A 15,883-nucleotide genomic window follows, 5' to 3' on the forward strand; every position below is an offset into this window, starting at 1 on the left:
TGCATTGAAATGTTCATGCTTTGTTCATGCCGTGATTTGAGCACGGCAGAAACCAAAGCGAAACAAGAACAATGACCCAGCATGTACACACAACAGGACTCGCTAATGTGTGCTGTAATACTGTGCCTGTCTGATGGACAACACAGAGTGCCTACCATAAAAGCTGTTAGTTCAGGGCAAAGGTGTACAGTTTGTAGAGGTGGTGTAAACATCCGTAAAATTATTGCGAGATATACAGCGTGATATAACTTCACATGCTTGCTCCTTAACCACTACCAGCCGGGGACTCCGAAATTTGAGCCGTATGGTTTAAATGCGTGGCCGGGGTCTCCGAACTGGGACAAAGGAAACAGGGCCCTGTAACAAAAGTCCGTACTCCGAACAAAAGACCAGGCTGCTGGGTATTACCGGCATTTTTCACTCTCAAAAGTGGTCATAATCCAGCGTTATTTTGAAACCGTATACCAGGGTTTGGGGCATTGAGAGCAAGCGGATTACCAACAGGGACAAAAGCGCTCCACCACTGCAGCGATGAGCCACACGGCACCGCTGCACGCTAATCTGGCCCCTATTGAAAAGAGGTCAGCAGTGCACTGAGCCAGGTTCGTGAACAAAAGACAGTTGTATAACACCACACAGTCTGGGCTCTGTTTACAAGGCTGCAGGGCGTCAATGAAGGTCACCTGTCAACTTAGAGTAGTGCCTAAAGATTACTTTGTGCGGCTATAAATGACCGTTAAATGGAATGATGAATTTTTGAAGGATTTTGAAAACGGAAAAAAATGATAGTCATGCCGGCCCAGCATCATCAACGTTGAAAAATGCCCCGGCATTGTCAGAATTTTTCAATTATTCCACACATCTACTGGGTTTCCCCAAGGTCTTGCATAAAGAATTTCAGAAATACCTCGTTTTGTTCAAAAGATACTTGAAAAGAATGTTTAAATTTTGAAAAATAAAAAAATCATTATAAAATCAAAAGGTGACATCATCATGATGTCACAACAATTTTCACATACAACAAAGCCTATTGTGTGTCTGCACCAGGGTTGAACCCAGTTGGACTAATAGTTCTAGAATGCTAGTTGCCAAAGAACTCACCAATGACTTGAGCAATTTTCAAATCACATGTACAAATTAGCTGTGTGAGGTTTGCCTCATATATTGCATATACCTGTCAGCTTTGGTATGAAACAACATTCCTTACAGCTAAACACCACAGCCGTAATAGAAATTAATATATATTAAATGAACCAGAGTAAACTAAACAGAACAACAACAAGCTCAGGCAGAGAATGACACAGCCTATTAAACATTATCAAAAGCAAAAACTCCTAAATGCATCAACCAGGGTGACGTCCTTCAGAACCCAACTGACAGATGAAATCGCATTTGCAAAGTGTACACTGAGACTGATTAGCAACCTGACAAAGAACATGTAAGTCTCATGAAATTGTTTTGCTAATTAATGGAGGGGTTTAGTCATGTGTGCTGGCTTGGGTGCGTTAATGAAATAATTTTCATACAGACAAACAGAACTCATTCTAGAGACGCCCATTCGAATGACACCTGTTAATATAAAACAAGAAAACATGGAATAAGTTAAGATACATGTAGCTGTAAAGATAATAAGTAACCATGGACACGACTTGGAAAGCAAACATGATTTATCATGGTGCTGTTGAAGGCATTCCTTGGATGGGTTAAGATTAAATCTCTGGATCTGGATAAAGATTCGATTGCAGAATATGCCACCAAACCGATGGCTGTGATCATCAGTGCATTGGCAGTAGTGAAGCCCGTCTAACCAGGTAATTTGCCCCGCCCCCTGACCGGCTTTTGACCAATAAGAAGGCCAGATTCTGTCCCACTTGACCCTCATTAGCATAAAATGTGGAACGGGAATATTCCATTGTACATGGGGGTGTAGGTGAAGGGGTGTAGGGCTGTGGTAGCATTTTAAAAATACAGGAACGTACATTTACAGAGTATTGTGGCGAGTGACGATTGAAAGACTGTGATGGCTTCTGAATTTCATATAGTGACTGATTTTCATTGTATTCGGACAGAGGCCTAATGTCTTCTTTAAATCTATGTAGATCCCCTAAAATCAAAGAAAAAACTTCCAAAAGACCCTGTGCAATGTACCTGGTATTGATACGGCACACTATTCAATCCACCGTTTTCTTTCTAATCCAAAGAATTTAGCATTTGGCTAATCGATTATAATCACATAACCTGCATTGAACATACAATGTTTCGTGGATAAAGTACATGGAAAGTATTTATCCACGGAACATGGCAGTCACTGGATGTTTGTGTCTATACAATCATTTATGAAATTTTGTGGGGTTTTCGATAGTGTAGTCTTGTCAACGTAAAAGGTTTCCATAATGGTATTGTGCTGTGGTTCAAACGTGGAACTAAGAGCTTTGACCCCTCTTGGTGACATTGTGGCTATGACTTACTCCATTCATAAAAAATAATCCTGTCCCGTGTAATGGGCCGGTCTGTGTTTACCACCTCAAACAAAGTGGTGGGTTCTAAGCAGGATCATTAGCCTTCAGCTTTAGAGAAACTAATCCTTCAGATATTAGCGGTTGTTCCACATAGAATCAGTGATATAGTTCCGTGTCAATATAGACTTGTCTTATCCACGTGAGACTTGTTTCCCATTATCAACATGATACGTTTTGCTCCAAAGTTTCCAAGCTCTGCCAAAACAACTGGTTTACTGAGAAATAACACTTTACCCTGCACCTCAGAGAACATGCATGTGTGTTCAGAGTGTTCTTAAAACGTCACTGTCACCCACCAACCACGATTACTTAAAATCGTACCCGATCAACAGTACATTTCAGTTGTATTCCCTACAAAAGACGCAGAGGTATAGGACACGACACGATGGTTGTGTTTGCCTATCGATTTCAACCTCAAACAAGGTAACAATTAGTAAACCTGTATATAGTGCAAGTGGTTCCTAGTGTTTGAACTGCGTGAATAACCTCGTAAGGTTCGGCTGAGGTCATGCTTTGTTTCCATCTAGACTGCCGTACCATACGTCTTACATTTTTCCCATTTCTCATTCAATTCGAAATTTATTGTTCCCCTTTGTACACTTTTACAAGAATGCAATAATTTAACTACAAATATGTACATATTTATGAATTTGTTAATTTGTATTTTAACACTGTTATTGTTTGAAAACAAGCTAGAAATGTATTTGGCTCAAAGTAGGAAGTTCGACTTCATCGCATTCGCATAATTTATTACAATATACAAACTCCACGGTGATACACTTCAATGTGATAAAAGTTCACTAACTATTCAAGCTACAAACAGTGGATTAGCAAAATGTTACTACTCTCAGTCATAAACATACCGTAGAATAACACTTAATAAAGTAACACAGAGAGTGGCCAAATCAAAAGCGCTTCTTAATTTTTATCTAACAGATTGAAGTGTACCAGTGACCGAATAATGTCCATTCAATCGACATTCGATTAATCAATCGATTAGGCCCTTGGACTTGAACTGCAATTTTCCGTCGCTTTAGATACAAATCACAATGTACATGTTTGGCTGCAATCATGTAGACTCGACACAACTACTTAAGCGTTGCTCTTACCTTTTCGGGTGTAACAGTCAAATCACTAACATCACTGTTATAGGTTCATCACTGTTATTACATCGAGTGCAAATGTTTGACATGGCAGTTTCCATTGCAGAGTTTTTGCTCTGTTAATGTAGTGTACATTGCAGTTCACTTTAAAATTAAATGCGACAATTAACTTTTTGTCCAAGATGTCACTCTTTCGTATATCAAAAGGTTTTGACTTTTTAAAATCATCAATGCGTCAAAGGAGTGGATGAGGTATACATAAACACGTAAAGGTCAAGAGGTGAAATATTAAAAGCCATAAGGCACAGTGTCGTAATTCTTGAGTGGCACTCGCTTGGTGTAGACCACCTGATAAAATCTCTTTTCCTCTTTCGTCTCAATATTCACAGTTTTCTTGTTATTTTGTACGGATCAGTCACTTGTACTTAACTTGGGCCCTCTCTGCGCGCCATTTGAGACATAGTGTCAAAATTAACGAGGAAATGGTTCCTGTAATTCAAAGTAATGCCTCTGACCTTGATTGATTGCCACTCTTGTCTTGTTTGGATAATTTGTAACCATAATTCTTGGGACCTCCTGACACAGACGTAACAATATGGTTATCTGTCTCCAACTCAGTGGTCAGCTCGCATAGGAAATTGCCAATATCCGGCTCCCATTCACCCTCTCGACTGACATAAAAAACGCTGTTGGTATCGTAAAACAGAACCCTACAATCAAGTTTTTCCAACAGTTTATACAACTTAAGTCGAGCTTGACACGTCGTATAGGCAGCCAGGATCATGTTGGTCCTCCCTGATGGTTCCACAAAGTCCTCTGTGTGTTGCCACTGCACCTCCACCATCTCTTCGTTGACAAAGTTAGTGCTCTGAACCTCGATGTCATCACGGGTCATCATGTCGAGGTATTTGGTAGGGTCTTTCAAGTACAAAGTCTTCGCCATGTTTTGTCGCTGTCCAAACTTCCCTCAGAAACTAGAGAAGGGCAGAGAAGAAAACAGAATTGTTGTTATTTATCATACATGTACATGTGTATGTGATTTAAATTAGGAAACTGAATACATGTATAGTAACCAAGATGGGCCCAACAGTGCATTTTAGAATTTCACCAGAACTACTACAAGCGACCAATTTTTTTAAAACAGGGGAAAATATTAATTTCTTAGTGAAACGTTCTAAGCTGAAAATAAGACACAGCGAAGTTTGACATAGGTTACCTGTTAAGCATCAGCTTGGCTATGGCCCTCAATCCTGGGTTCTTCTTAATGTTGCCCCACTCCAACAGGATCCCTTCCTTGTCAAAGTACCGCTCGATGTACTGATGTTTCTGCTCGTCCGTCTGACACCAGAAAGGCTGGTGGCTCGCTTCCTGCTTCATTTTGAGGAAAGCATTGACGTAGTCGGCAAAGAGACCACCCTCTTTCATGTTTGGATCGTAAACGGCCACTTCATCAAAGTGCCAGACTTCGTAGATTTGTATGAGCTTGTACCCTTTGTCCATTGCTTTTTGTATCTCCAGAGTGGCCCACGTGCCGATCAAAGAGTGTTCTTCGTTGCTGCGTTGGCACAGAGACTGTTGTAGGGTTTCAGCACACTTGGCGCACAGGGGAAACATTAAGCGACCCTATGCTTTGTATTGGATTACGGGTGATACAAGCCTCTCGCTGGAAGTACCTTGCATTTAATCAGCCCCTCGAACTCGGTGACATCGCCAAAATTTTCAGTAATAACGGTGGGATGGACGATGGGATACCACCCGTAGTTGTTGATGTAAGGGTATAGGGAGGTAAAGTCAATGCATTTGATCTTCTCATTGGATCCTGCCACGTAATGCAGTCAAGTAGCATTAGTGCGACCACCGCAGAAAGCATCTAGGAGCACGAGAGGTGTCTGAATCTCCAAGGAGGACACGAAAGATGTCATATCTGTGTTTTGTTTAAGCTTGGCGTCAAACTCACACTCCCATTTCTTGTTAACGTTGTATCCACACCCCGTAATGTACCGACGTTTGTCAATGGTTTTTTGGTAAAGCTCTTCCATCGTGAGGCCGTTCAGTGGGTGCTTGGTATCCCGAGCCAGGCAAGTATGACCGTGATGAAGACAACCGTGAAACTCGAGCACATTTTCAACCCGTTAGACTCGTAGTAGCCATCGGCCTTGTAGGGACCGATGTGTTTCTCATCGCCTTTGGCCGCATGTTGGATGAGGTGACCTGTCTGATGAATCACCCATTTTAGCCACTGGAGAGCCTTGACCGATTGACGATCGTTAGAAGGATATCCTTGAGGGTGAATGATAGCGATGGTGTCTGGAGCCAAATACTTACTACCATATACCAAGTTACAGGCCGACGCAATTGTAATACAATGGCGAAATGGGCTATACCGGGGGTTGATTCTTTGGCAGTCATGCCCATGAAGGGGAGATCTAAAGCTGAGACAGCACCGACGGAGAATGTCCACGTCCAAGCGGCAATATTTGACAAGTTCTCTTAGAAAGTCAAAGGAGTCGTCCTGGTGCTCCTGATACCACTGAACAAAAGTTTGTCTGTCTGCCGGCTTCATGGAATCAGGATTGTAATAATGCATGTCGGGAAGGTGATCCAGTACAAGATTCTGATTGGCCCAAGTATTAAACAGATGGGGAAAGTAACCTTTGGCCAATTCCTTTAGACCGAAGGCGCCAGGGAGCTTAGAGAGGGCCATGGGTAAAAAGTTGAAGGAGTCTATAAATTTCATGTCGGTGGCTGGTACAGTGATGCTCATGATTTTGGCCCCGTTGAGAATGACCTTGGGTAGTTCAGCATTGTCATAGAAATACCGTAGAATGAAATAGGAGTCGTATCCTTTGAAGTTGTGGCAGAGGACAATGGCACCCGCATTCTCTTCACTAAAGAGCCATTTGCAAAATTCCAGCCATGTGGTGGGCCCTGCAAAAAGACGCTCACGCTTTCCACATTGTGAACACGATGCCAATCGTTCCTCGCTCAAGCATTTGGTACATACTTTGTGGGCAATGCAGTGCTTCGTGCACTACGCTGTTTTTATTTTCGACAACCGGTCACATGTAGCACAGGTGATCGGGAAGAACAAACTCTCAGCATACGTTGCAGTACCATTCTCTGCATCTGTGATCTTTGCTTCTGAGATGTCTACGGCTGACAAACTGACCGCAATCTTGGCACCTGAAGTGGGTCTGGCAAACTGACGCCCCCTAGTGTTTCGCTTCAGGTGATTTTCGTAGCACATGCCGCTTCTGAAGTGTCTGTTGCAGTCTGAGCAATATACTAACTCACCTTCTTCCTAGTTGGCCTGGAAGCAAAGCTTATAAGAACCGTGACATCTGTGGTCTTCCCGATGATCGTGACCTTCTAGACATAATACAGAAATAACTTCTGTTGAGGAACGAAGGCATGCTGGTGATGACGTCGTAGTGACCGTCGTGATGATAGAGGTAAAGCTGCTGATCGGCAGAGGGACCTTTGTATACGACAGCATTTGCGTAATCGTATCCTGTCATTACCCAGTGCAACGTACGGTCCTTTTGTCTAGGAACTATCGCTTCATACTTCCTGATTACTTTTGGATCTCCCTGTAGGCTGGTTGGTATCTTTTCATAACGTCGCACAACATGAGTCGTCCTCTTTCATCATGTTGTTTAATAATTTCATAAGCAAGGTCAAATTATTGTGCTGAAAATTTTTACCCCATGATATGCCTTATTCATATTTTATCCCATACTTCAAGGGTCTATCTGTACCCAAATTTCTCATGCCTCTTTCCACACCCACACAAGGTCAAACCGTACCCGCATAAGTTTTACCCTGCCCTTATTCCTTTTCATCTTCTTATGATTTTTATACATATTTATGCAAGCATTTCCAATGGTCAAACTGTCCTATAGTTGAAGTTCAAAGTATCTCATCTCACCTTAAAAAACACTGTTCACCAGACTCAAACTTTACTAATGCAATATCGTGGGGTAACGTGCACGACTGCATCTGTACGTTTGTGTCCACCTCTTGTTTACGGCAGACAGACGGTTCATAAGATTTCGTATTAAAAATTTTGTGCTTAAATTTTGTTGATTTTGATATTAAAAATTATATTTAGTTATGATACTCAAAATGTAAAGCAAACCCCCAAAGTATCTTCTCTGCATCATATTTTAAAATTTGAAATTCTATACAATTACATTCATACGGCTTGTTGGCGGCCATTTTGTTTGAGATAAGCTTCCGTTGTTTCAACAAAAAGAATTTATTTTTGATATAAATACATACGGCGCCATATGGGGTATGTGAATATTTGATCATTCATTTCTAGTACTATCAGCATCCTGTTTTTCTTTGATACGTGACAAGGCTGATGAGAATTACTCTCCGTGACAGCACCGATCATACAGACTGAACGGACAAACCAAATTTTTGTGGTTGGTTGCCGACGTTCTTATACAACATTAACAAAAACACATCGAGCCTATTAAAGAACTGTTCAAAGATCTGGACTTAATCTTACATCTGTACATATTTGAAGAGGTATAAGACAATTGAAAATACTCTTCATGCATTACATGTCTCCTGAATGAATTGGGAAAACACATAAAAGCAACTGTACTTGGTCATCAACTGGACGGACGACGTATGCCTTGATAAAGGTAGTTTACACGGAATAGACGGGAGTCTTCATCTTACCTTCATAGGTACTGCGGTGAGCCATGAAAAGGCTTTTAAAATTAAAAAGGCATGCATGTGCATAAGGCTACCAATGACACTCACCCTTCTTACTATGATCCTGTCCTTACAGTTCGATCAGATAATCTATCCAAGCGCACTCCGAAGTATGATACGAATTTTTCTCACCGACGCAGCGGCACCAAGTAAGACACATCAAGTGGTTCATGCGCTTGGATCATATACATGTCCTGGTGTTTGCCTCCTGACTCTTCAATCGGTGTTACGTAACGCACCACTTCCAAATCTTTACATGATACGAAGGTTTATGATGGTACATACAATACGATTACGTTCAGTAAAAATGTTTACTTAACTGTTTGACTGACCATCTTCCATGTTGGTTAAAAAAAATACACATGTGCAACTTTCTCAATGTCGCTTTTATTTCGTTTTTCTCAATGAAATATTGCACAACAACCTGTAATATTGCATGACGTAATTTCTGAAGATTATGACTCGTCATTTTTAACACAAGAATTACCAAACCTCAGTAACAATGTTTTATATGAGGTTATTGCGTGTATCTTCCCTTCCTACTCTTCCTTCCGATCCACTTTAAAACATAAGTGCATTTATTCTGGATGACAAAATTCATACGCTCCTATCGAAATATTACATCGTTGACGCTCAGAGAAGCTTTTCAGTCGTAGCGCTCTTATAAAATTGACGTTTCCATTGTACAAACGCATGCCACAGAATTATACGGATGCAACATCAGACATGTTTTGAAAACGACAGTTTATTTTTCCATAGTTTCACCAAACTTTGGTTGTTTGTATCGAAAGTATAATCCTATACATACAACAAAATCACTGCCATTTATGTTCAGGCCCTTTGGAAAACATTCCTCTTATTTTTTATGGGGATTAATTTTACATCTGTAGGTGCTGTACCAATAAACAAATCTTACCAATATACTTTTGTTCTTTCGAATGGATCATAACGACTACAGTGAAATACAGTACGGTACTATCCAGAATTTACCGACACTATGTATGTAAGTCCGGATTTCCTACTTTCTGTTTATACAGTGTCCATTCTTTTGAAACTGTTTTCTTTGATTTTAGGGGATCTATTTTGATTTAAAGAAGACATTAGGCCACTGTCCAAATACCATGAAAATCAGTCACAATATGAAATTCATATTCATCTGTATTGATTTAAAGAAGACATTAGGCCTCTGTCCAAATACCATGAAAATCAGTCACAATATGAAATTCATAAGCCATCACGGTCTTTCAATCGGCGCAATAACGTCACTGGCCACAATACAAGGTAAATGGTACGTTCCTGTATTTTTAAAATGCCACTACAGCCCCTCCTAAAATCACCTACACCCCCATATACAATGGAATATTCCCGTTCCACATTTTGTGCTAATGAGGGTCAAGTGGGGTGGAATCCGGCCTTCTGATTGGATCAGGGGGCGGGGCAAATTACCTGGTTAGACCGGCTTCACTACTATTGGCCAATCAAAATTTGTTGGCGACTTGGCATAATATTCTGGGAACATCACCAATGGTCCGGATCCACCCCCGTGGATAACAACCCTCCAGTCCATCTCGGAAGCCTTCACCTTTCCTACCCGCAAGATAGACTCCAAGCATCAGCCAAGGGACGTTTTCAGAGGCTGAAGTGGTCTCTCTAGTCCAGCCAGATCCATTCCCTAGTGGAACACGGCTCCGGATCATGTCCCGGATCGTGGTGGCTCAGTCTTGCAATTGGTACAAGTAAACTTACTCCCCCATTAGCTGTGTCTGGGCATGACATTCGCCCCCAGTTCCTGTGATCTGAATTTCTCTGACGGTCTCCCAACTACTAGCGTCTACCATGGAAGACAGGTATTCATTGTATAGCTCGCCAGTCTACACACTGGGCCAGCTACAATGACCGCCACACGCCATGGACTGTGGCTGTCAGATGAACTTCTCAGCGGTTCCCTCAGGCGTGGCTTGGAAGTTATAATGCCTCTGGCTGACGGCCTGTTGTTTTTGGGGCGGCCAATTCAGAGGCGCCGCCTACCTATATGGCTTTTCACCAACCACTTTTCGGGCTACAGAACTGCATCATCGCCATATTTCTAGAACGCCACTCATCACTGCGGCTCCTGGATACTGGCTAGGGCTATCTCACCAGCGTGTTTCCATCTTCTCTGGTGGCTTGGTGCACTTTGACCTATCACAACCTACATTCCAGACATGCCACTGATGTTCTGGGCTCGTAGATTTTTTGGGTTCTACAACCGGACCACCGCACATAAGAAGCGTAAATGCAAGAAATCCTACTCTATACCTGGGCAAGATATTTCTTTATCAGGTTTGATGATGGCAGTCCACTCTCTCGCAGACACTGTCCACCTTAGCCAGCTGCCTGGAGTCAATCTCCAACCCCCTGGTGACTGCCCCAGATCCGGATACCCTGTGTGAGGATCTCCTTCTGGACTCTCACCCAGATTTGTAGCCGGCCTTGCTTCCAGATCCAGTTTTATCTCTGGCTTCACCTCTGGCTCCGTCGGTCTGTCTAATACACGCCATTCAATCGAGTACCCACACCTCGCCCACCCTTATTCACCGACTTTCCATATATTCTCCCACTCGGCCGGACGTGAGTTCTTCTGGAGTGGGCATGTCCAAAGCTGTATACTGTGACTGTTATGAGGTCTGACAAGAATGTGTCTGCTGTCCGCGCTCGCCCTTGTTAATGGATTGCCACTTTTGCCTTTTCAGACTGTGCCCAGTGTAACCGAAATGAAAAGGTGGACTTGGCAAGTATTAGCCGATTTTACGGTTTTATTCACTCGCAATCTCTATTACAGCGAGTAAATAGAAATGTTTTAGCGCTTTGATGTAAGTTGAAAGTACTTGGTTATGGAACAGCCTGCAGTCTTAGAATGCTCGTTACTCGCAATTTTTTTTATTTTTGCAATGCATACGGAATGATCTTGATTACCCGTGCACGTAATAATATGGCCGTAGTCCTCAAACTGCAGGATACAAATGGCCACATCAAACATAGTACAATGTAACAGGGCTCACTTTTCTTTCCTTATTATGAATACTTCAGTATCTATGTACATGTGGGCTCTTCCACTCTATGCCTCCGGGGTCTGGGACACCGCCTCTCAAGACAAACACTGTAACAAGTTAGAGCTCCAAGCAGTGTTTTACACTCTTCACCACTTTTGACAACACCTAGTGGGTTGTTCCTTTCGAGTCCAGAGCAACAACTCCACGGCAGTGATGATGCATCTAATCTCCATCTCAGCATCAAACTGGTGTTCCTGCTTGTGGTCGTTACATCAAGATATGGTAGCGAACTGCGTGTTCTGTCGATGGCCAAAGGTCACGTCCGCTGTGAGCCGTATGAGGTTCGCCTTATCCCAGCCATCAAGTTTTTGACGAAAAACCAGATGCCTACCTTCCGGCCTCTCGACATATTCATTCCCGACATAGCCTCACTTTTCGGAGATTACTCTGACAAGATATGGTATCCAGTTCACACTCTCAAGTGGTACCCTGCCAGGACCAAGCTTCATCACTACGAGAAAACCCTTCCATTCAGCGTCAAAGGACACTATTCTCGGCCATCATCTTCGCGAACCGTGACTGGCCGGCACAACACGATGAGATGACCCGATCTCGCGTCAGAGCCCTCGATGATTGGGCCACTTCCGCATCCTGGTCATATTTCAGAGGAGTTCCTCTAGCAGAAATCTGCCAGGCGGCTTGCTGAAGATCCCCCTCCACCTTCACCGAGTGCTATCTGAAGGATGTTCTGCAGAGCAAAACAGCCCTTGGCTCAGCAACATTGCACTTGGCAGTCTGGACAGTGCCCACCACTGCCCCGGGCCGGACGGTGAATACTTTATCGTAGACATTTCTTTCTTCTGGTGAGTGTTTGCTTGAGTGACGCCCGCCCATGTTCTTTTAGTAACTACACTAGCTCCTGTCGCCGACCCACCTCCAGGGTACGGTGCCACTCTGCACATGTAGACTGGGCAGGGGTATGTGAATGCAGGAGACTCCTCCCTGTGTGGGTCAGGTCGCCTAGTGATACTTAGCCCTGCCCAGCCACTTCCACCCGTCCTTCCCCACTTTGGCCCCGGGGGTTTCCTCCGCTTCGAAAAGAAGGACGAACATGGCGGTGTGATCGCAGTACATTGTGGAGGGTCAAGGGGCAGCATGCATAATCAAGTCTTTTCAGCGAACTGTAATAGGCACATGGGAAATTTGCATATGTAGGCTGGAGACACAGAACAGCAACACATATCAGCAAAAGTACCAGTACTATGGCAATCAGCACTTGTCAGCAATTGTTCTCGCCCGAGCCAGGTGACGCGGAACAGCAACTCATATCAGCAAAATACACAAAGCTATCAGCAAAATGTATGAAAAGCATTTATCAGCATTTGTTTCCGCCCAAAGCACATTGAACGGTAAATTAATTTTTGGAATGTACCTGCGCAGTACAAAGCCTTCAATATGCAAATTCAAACAGCAATTCCATCTGGCAGAATGCAAAATTACCCAACTTTCATGAACAAATTAACAAGGATTTACTCCAGTATACAATAACTTTGGGCCAACGATCAAACGCTGGGATCGGACAGCAATTTCCAAGAGGTGCGGCCTGGGCTTGGGTTTACACTGGGTTGCTGGAATAACCGTCAACTAATGAGTGTTTGCAACGACCACTTACAGCTATTTATGTCAAATGACAGAAATTGGTGAGTATGAAATGGCTTCTCTTAATTTGGCCTTAAATAATCTAGTGCCTTGCTCGACAGAGGATGGGGTCAGGCCTTTCCTTTTGGCACATTCCCATAAGTGTCATAAATAAGAATACAGTGCCTTAAAACCGAGGTCAATTTGCAGTCCCTGAATAAAATTCACGCCCAACGGGCTTGTTGCTGAATGAAGTTGGCAGCATGACTGCCACCAAATAGACCTCAGGTAGTGGTATTAAGGGGAGATGCAACAAGCAAACAATATGACGCCAGGGCTTGGTAAAAGTTGCCGAGAATGAACAAGCAACTATCATCAGTGAAATGAAATTCGTCCGCATGATATAACACCGGGGACGACCACTGGATCTAGGGGTGCCAAATAACATCCCCATGAGCGTTTCGAAATAATGAATGAACGTACGCATTCAGCGAACGTCGCGTACGCTCAAGGGAACTCTGCTTCAAGGCATTAGGGTTAGTTTGGTGGGGCAGTAACTCGGAATAAAAAATGACAGTATGCGGCAGTGCTGCTCTGGTCATATTGATGCACTGCCATGCTAAAATACTCGGTAAATATTTGTGTACAACCCCAGGTCGGTGGCGCCTATCTGTAGTATGATGACGTCGTGTAGTATCGGAACAGCTGACCACACTTCCAACAGGAAATCGGAAAACTGGAACATCTGGAGTCCTCGCCGTCCCATCTAGTGGATATAGGCCAGTCGATTGAGACGCTTTCCCCAGGGTGATGACCCCACCATTCAGGCACACGAAGCCATTCCCAATGACCCACACAGTTGGCTTACCAGGGGCCAATTCTCATGAGAAAAATGAAAAGAAAATCGGAACAACAAGTACGAACAAAGTACTTAAGCTAATACAACATGTAGCATTCAATGGAAAATAGCTGGGGAAATCCGAATGTAACGTCGGTAAGCCCCAGACTTCCAATGCCCCAAAATTTTAATATCATCCTCAGACACACCTGCCATAGCTGCAGACGTGGCTGGGCCTACGCGAAAAGAATAAGAGATTAATCTGGCGTTGTAAAGCCCTGTAAACTCAAGGGCACGACGGAGTACCGCGACAAACTGGTAACGCGTGACACAACTCCGATCGAAATGTGAAAAAAATGGGCCATGGGGGGATGTGGAACAGGAAAGAGGAGACCAAGTCGCCCGCACGAAGCACATCATGTTGTGGCGGCTATGCACTCCTGGGATGGAAACTACATAACCATGGCCATATTGATCTGTTTTCGAGTGGCGTAGGATAAGTTCGACCCTTAAAGGGGAGTCTTTGACGGTAATATCAGACCGACAAAACGGGCTAGAGATTGGTAGGATTGGGCAGTAAATTCCCCAATGTGAAGGAACCCAAAAAATGCAAGTAAAAAAGCCTCTCGGAAAAGTCAACTTCAAAATTACTCAAGCAAATAGCCTGCAAGGCTGGGACCATACGACATAAAATATCCTAAGTGATAGGGCGCCGTCTGTCGCGACGACTACTACGCCTACGACATCCCTCCAGTAAACGTTTGACCAGAAAATGCTTAGTTAAATCAGGATAATTCATTAACTACAAATTGGAGGAAACCCCCGATACGTAAGAGGTAATCGTTGTAGGGGCATACACAGATACCGACAAAAATGCAATAAATCGAACTATCTGAAGCAGGGAAGGGGAGTGCTTGGCATCGAAACCATGGGTTTGACTGAACCATTGAAAAAGATGCCAAGCCCTCTGATAAGACAAGTTCGTGCGGGGGGCCACGGCGTCATGCAAAAGACTCTGACCTCTAACTGAAGACACTCCACAGGTTGTCGGCCAAGAGGGTTATATCGCGGTCTGCAGCGGGTGCGAGATGACAAAATCTGGTCATCTGAAAACGTGAAAGAGCATCAGCAATGCCATTATCCAGGCCTGGAACATGCTGAGATTGAAACTGGATATTATATGTGAGACATGTCACCACACGGCGTCGCACCAAATGCTTCATTGAGTGATGTTTAGACGTTTGTCTGTTGATGGCACAAACTACATACAGCCTGATTGTCACAACAAAATATCACACGTTTATTATGCAATGGGACAGCCCACTGCTGGACTGCTAGCACAATGGGGAATAACTCCAAGCAGAAGCATCAGTGTACATGTGCAATTGGTCACTATTGTTCCATACCGAAAAAATTTTCGTTCCGCTGAAATGTGGCAAAAACTGCTGCCACGCTAGCAAGTCTGTTCGTGCACCTGAAGTGATGCGAATTTTGTGATGAGGTTTGGAGATACCCCTAGCTAGATCATGCAAACGATGGAGAAAGTCCCTACCAGGTCTTACCGCATTATAAACAAAATTGAGACGACTTAGCAGACGACCTACGTTACATGTAGGTTGACCAACTCTGGCGACTGGGTGCCAACAGGACCCGAAATTGGACCAGGGGCTGGAGGCAGTGGAGGGGGCACGCTCGCATTGCTGGTACGGACAAAATTGTGCTGGTGCGAAACGGGCACACCAAGCAGCATCAGCCAAAGTTCGGCATCAATAGTTGCCCAAGAGCGCGACGGCACGCGCACCTGGCGCAATCGAAACTTGATGTCGTACTCACGCCAACCATAGAGAGTACAATGCAATATTTTGTTGTATATCACAATTTGTAAGTCATGAAATAAGCACAAATTAAGGGAGAGACTAGAAAGAGTCTGGAAAGCACAAACAAATTTAAATGTTCAGTGCTGTTTGTACACAGTGTAGCCCCAAAATGAATGTCAAGTAGTTTTCATACTTTTAAGAAGAGTAT

The 15,883-nt window shown here is 43.5% G+C and overlaps 2 protein-coding genes across 2 annotated transcripts in view; one reads left to right on the top strand and one right to left on the bottom strand.

The window, feature by feature from the left end:
• lipt2 (lipoyl(octanoyl) transferase 2) overlaps window positions 1-15,883 on the bottom strand; it is a 447,804-nt gene that overhangs the window by 257,800 nt on the left and 174,121 nt on the right. The window lies entirely within an intron of this gene.
• cog6 (component of oligomeric golgi complex 6) overlaps window positions 1-15,883 on the top strand; it is a 204,723-nt gene that overhangs the window by 145,313 nt on the left and 43,527 nt on the right.

The sequence above is a fragment of the Acanthaster planci genome, linkage group LG14 (assembly GCF_054643075.1).
Source record: "Acanthaster planci isolate LZ-2023a linkage group LG14, COTS_SCS, whole genome shotgun sequence".
Taxonomy (NCBI): domain Eukaryota; kingdom Metazoa; phylum Echinodermata; class Asteroidea; order Valvatida; family Acanthasteridae; genus Acanthaster; species Acanthaster planci.